General features: G+C 43.0%; 1 pseudogene; it reads right to left on the bottom strand.

Moving 5' to 3' along the window:
• Nucleotides 1-296: 296 nt before the first annotated feature.
• Nucleotides 297-448, bottom strand: LOC142355640 (5.8S ribosomal RNA; annotated as a pseudogene).
• Between the last annotated feature and the right edge of the window lie 5,272 nt (nucleotides 449-5,720).

Raw genomic sequence — 5,720 nt, 5'->3', positions numbered from 1 at the left:
ACTAGTTGCTTCATAGTACTTATCGCCTCGAGATCATTGAACAAAACTTGATTTTCACATGTTGCTGTTTCAGCTTCCGCTTACTAGAAACAACATAATACTAGTCTCATTAAGTTCCGTCTCTTTGCAATTTTCTTATGAAGAAAATTCGCCATCACAATGACTCCAGCAGTTCTTGATCAAGGAATGCAATCATTGATCAGAATGCTATTATTTGAATCGGTTCTGCTTTAAGTGTTCCAATTTTATTGGAAGCACCAACAATAGAACATCAATGTGTTCAATCGAGAGTTATATAACCCTGAATCGGACGCAGTCAACAGCCGAAGCCGAGACCGCCTTTTGCGTTAGAGAGGTCGGTAAACAAATCTTGCGATTCATACCGAATTAACACATATAGCTGTGCTCCTCTTCGTAAAGCGAGCCAAGTGATCCCCTGTTGAAGGATGTATTTGGACCAATCTAGTAGCATTTGGTTTCCAACAAGCTCTCCCAAGTTAGCTTACTTATTGGGCTTTTCAACCAATTCGGTTGGCTACAAGCATCATCAATGTACTAGCCACAGTTTGATCGCAAAATTCTACGACTTTCACATGTTGATGTTTCGGCTTGCGCTTAGCCTACTATAAGCAACATAATACTAGTCATATCATAGAGCGTGATCAGCTTGTGACGTTCTCATGATGAAGTTTCACCAACAGTGTCTCACTTCGAGCTTAAATCCAGCTACTAGTAACTACACAGTACTGACTGCAACGATAACTTTTATCTATACCTTTCACATGCTGCGCTTTCGGCCAGGGCCTACTAACGTCAACATAATACTCGATATAAACTTTTGTTCATGATGCAGCTTCCCCATGCAGAAGTTTCGCCTTCAAATGCTCTCTTGGCCATATGACGTAAGAAAAGGTTACTAGTAACATCACAGTACTAGCCACAGTTTGATTGCAAAATTCTACGACTTTCACATGTTGATGTTTCGGCTTGCGCTTAGCCTACTAGAAGCAACATAATACTAGTCATATCATAGAGCGTGATCAGCTTGTGACGTTCTCATGATGAAGTTTCACCAACAGTGTCTCATTTCGAGCTTAAATCCAGCTACTAGTAACTACACAGTACTGACTGCAACGCTAACTTTTATCTATACCTTTCACATGCTGCGCTTTCGGCCAGGGCCTACTAACGTCAACATAATACTCGATATAAACTTTTGTTCATGATGCAGCTTCCCCATGCAGAAGTTTCGCCTTCAAATGCTCTCTTGGCCATATGACGTAACACAAGGTTACTAGTAACATCACAGTACTAGCCACAATTTGATCGCAAAATTCTACGACTTTCACATGTTGATGTTTCGGCTTGCGCTTAGCCTACTAGAAGCAACATAATACTAGTCATATCATGGAGCGTGATCAGCTTGTGACGTTCTCATGATGAAGTTTCACCAACAGTGTCTCATTTCGAGCTTAAATCCAGCTACTAGTAACTACACAGTACTGACTGCAACGATAACTTTTATCTATACCTTTCACATGCTGCGCTTTCGGCCAGGGCCTACTAATGTCAACATAATACTCGATATAAACTTTTGTTCATGATGCAGCTTCCCCATGCAGAAGTTTCGCCTTCAAATGCTCTCTTGGCCATATGACGTAACACAAGGTTACTAGTAACATCACAGTACTAGCCACAATTTGATCGCAAAATTCTACGACTTTCACATGTTGATGTTTCGGCTTGCGCTTAGCCTACTAGAAGCAACATAATACTAGTCATATCATAGAGCTTGATCAGCTTGTGACATTCTCATGATGAAGTTTCACCAACAGTGTCTCATTTTGAGCTTAAATCCAGCTACTAGTAACTACACAGTACTGACTGCAACAATAACTTTTATCTATACCTTTCACATGCTGCGTTTTCGGCCAAGGCCTACTAACGTCAACATAATACTCGATATAAAATTTTGATCATGATGCAGCTTTCCCATGCAGAAGTTTCGCCTTCAAATGCTCTCTTGGCCATATGACGGAACACCAGGTTACTAGTAACATCACAGTACTAGCCACAGTTTGATTGCAAAATTCTACGACTTTCACATGTTGATGTTTCGGCTTGCGCTTAGCCTACTAGAAGCAACATAATACTAGTCATATCATAGAGCGTGATCAGCTTGTGACGTTCTCATGATGAAGTTTCACCAATAGTGTTTCATTCGAATTGGTTCTGCTTTAAGCTCTCCAATTGTTTTGGATGAACCAGTTTTGCCCTTCGAAGCCACTTTTGTGAGCTTTTGTGGGTCTTTACCAAGAGGATATACCTCAAGGCCTCTTTCAATTCCTTTAAGTTCTTTCAACTCCTTTACAGTTTCTAGGTTCACATAGCTGCAAACCTTATTTCTAGTTTTAAGTCTGGCCAACTTGGGGAGAGTTGGTGCAGACCGTGACCAATTCTAGTAGGATGCCACAACAAGAATGTGATCAACTTAGCTTGTCGATGAACCTGCCCCACATTCAAACAACTCTATCGCCTTTTCCTCGTATAGTTATATGCGAGGGCCTCTCATAGAGAGCGCTGTTAGCAACCTTTTCCACATAGACGATAAAGTTGTGAGTGTTTTGCACATGGCTGTTGTCATCACCACGTGACGAGTCAACTCAGCTTGACTCTCTACACTCCGACAAGCTTTGCACATACGCCTTTAGTTCAGTATGTGTCTTTAATCTGACTCCGGTGCCTCAAGCCGGAAAAATTGTCAGATTATGATCATTATCGGTTAGTCATCCCGATGCAAGATCGTATCGTACTGTCTTTGTCTACCTCCAGATTCCGAAGAACAGGAGGAGACTCTCCCAGACCTACATATCTGGGAGAATGTTCAGAGGGCGAGAAGCTGTGGATTACTCTCCCCTAAGAACTGACTAAACTTTACCCTCGTCCAAGGTAAGTTTATTTTAGCTAGCCTTCTATGTAAAGGATCTGAGGCTAAGCTGTGTTTTTTCGAGCCTTTGGCTCGGAGCAAGTTCAGTGGGCGCCCCGAGTAGCTCAACTCTTTCCCACTGAACAGCGCAACGCTCTGTCACTCGCTGGGATTTTTGCGTGTCGGTTCTAACCACGCGACTTGTGGACCTTTTTAGGCCTTTCTCATTCACAAGTCTATAGCTGGGCTTCTATAACCCAGCTTCTGAGATCTAGATAGCTGCAGTTCTGCTAGGCTGCTTTTGCTAACTAGTCTCCCTTTAAGCAGTCCCTTGCCATGACTGCTGAACTATGTATCCACACAAGTAGTTTTTGAGCTCGATACATAATTCGAGATTGGTTGCCAAGCAATCTCTAGCGACAGAGCGTCATGCGCACTACAGACATGGCCTCTACCAGCAGCCATGCCCGAAGGAATCAATCACTGATCCTTCCGCAGGTTCCCCTACGGAAACCTTGTTACGACTTTTACTTCCTCTAGACAATTAAGCTCGATCCGCTTCATCCCGTTGCCGGAGACCGAAGTCCCAACAGTAGGAATTTGCAATTCTTGCTTAACTATCCAATCAGTAGTAGCGACGGGCGGTGTGTACAAAGGGCAGGGACGTAATCCCTATGAGTTGTTGACTCATAAGTACCAGGAATTCCTGGTTCACGTCTGCAAGTTACAACAGACGATCCCCTTGAAGCGCTGTACTTTTCTCTGATTGCCCAGTCCATTTCGGACCAAGGGCTGAGTACTCAATCTAAAAGTACACAGTGTAGCGCGCGTGCAGTCCAGAACATCTAAGGGCATCACAGACCTGTTATAGCCTCACTTCATCTGCGGTATTTAATTCCGCATAGTTCCTCTAAGAAGTGTTTGAATTCACATATAGTGAATTTCATTATTTAGATGGAGAAGATCTCGTTCGTTATCGGAATTAACCAGACAGATCACTCCACTAACTAAGAACGGCCATGCACCACCGCCCATATAATCATGAAAGATATTCAATCTGTCAATCCTTAAGATGTCTGGACCGGGTGAGTTTTCCCGTGTTGAGTCAAATTAAGCCGCAGGCTCCACTCCTGGTGGTGCCCTTCCGTCAATTCCTTTAAGTTTCGATTTTGCAACCATACTTCCCCCGGAACCAATAAACTTTGGTTTCCCGGTTAATCTCTTGCCAAGTCAAGATCGACTTTGACAAATTGTAGGTTGGTATAGTTTATGGTCAGAATTACGAGGGTATCTAATCCTCTTCAATACTCTGACTTTCGTTCTTGATTAATGAAAACATTCTTGGCAAATGCTTTCGCAGTAGTTTGTCTTGCCACGATCCAAGAATTTCACCTCTAACGTAGCAATACAAATGCCCCCGTCTGTTCCTTTCAATCATTACCGCACTCAGCCAACCGGCATCAATCGAGTAGCGGGTCATTCTCCATTATTCCATGCTTTATTATTCGATCCCAAAGGATGCTTTGAACACTCTAATTTTCTCAGGGTGAAAACACCGTTTCCACAGTTCGTCACATTTAAGTGCAAACTATTTCTTCGATGCGAAGGATGAGCGGAACGAGTCAACAGATTTAACTGAAGACCATGTTGCCGTTCTACTCAAACAGATCCAACTATGAGCTTTTTAAACGCAGCAACTATTGCATACGCTTGTAGAGGCTGGTATTACCGCGGCTGCTGGCACCAGACTTGCCCTCTACTCGTTCATCAATGGAGCTTTTAAGTCCATTCCATTCTGATTACAAACCATAAAGGTTCATATCATTATTTCTAGTCACTACCTCCTCGTGCGGAGAGTGGGTAATTTGCGTGCCTGCTGCCTTCCTTGGATGTGGTAGCCGTTTCTAAGGCTCCCTCTCCGGAATCGAACCCTGATTCCCCGTTACCCGTCACAACCATGGTAGTCCGTTACACTACCATCATAGGTTGATAGGTCAGAAATTCGGAAGTTCCGTCCCCAAGCCGAAGCTATCTGGGATCTTTCAGTTACTAGGACTCATCACGGGATGTGTCTGTACTTAGCAAATCACCCGGTGTAGTCTTGTAAAAGTCTCCGACAGTGTCGGACAATCAGCATGCATTAGCTGCAGGGTTACCGCAGTTATTCATTTAGCTTGCAAATCAACTAATAGATAGTAACTGATTTAATGAGCCATTCGCGGTTCCACTTTTTCAAGCTTCGCTTGCACATGCATGGCTTAGTCTTTCAGACAAGCATATGGCAACTGACAGGATCAATCAGTTTAATTGTACTTTGAACAATCTTTCGATTTGTTCGAATTTAGAAAGACATAGCCTTGCGGCCTCGTCAATCTTGCTTTGAGCTTTTTAAATCACGAAGAGTTTCAATGCATGCTTTGGCATGGCTACTAGTTACTACACAGTACTCTACACACTTAGAGTTACCCACGATTACACATTTCACATGCTGATGTTTCGGCTCGCGCGTACTAGAAACAGCATAATACTATGTGTACTGGTAGATAGCGCTCTGTGAGCATTTCCCATGAGCAGGTTTTGCCCTCCAAATCTCTGTTCTACTGTTACCAATACCGGCTAACAACTGTATCATACTAGGGAGAATTGACTCATGATTTAAAAACCAGATGTTCACATGTCGATGTTTCGGCTCTCGCCTACTAGAAACAACATAATACTAGTCTGTTAAAAATCTCAATCACGCCGCCTCTTCAGATACAGAAGTTTTACCTTTTATTGGTTAGAGAACAGCTTT

The sequence above is a fragment of the Convolutriloba macropyga genome, unplaced genomic scaffold, assembly GCF_964194025.1.
Source record: "Convolutriloba macropyga unplaced genomic scaffold, txConMacr16.3 SCAFFOLD_322, whole genome shotgun sequence".
Lineage (NCBI taxonomy): Eukaryota > Metazoa > Xenacoelomorpha > Acoela > Convolutidae > Convolutriloba > Convolutriloba macropyga.
The sequence above is the reverse complement of the archived record's forward strand: the minus strand, read 5'-3'. Positions and strand labels throughout refer to the sequence as shown.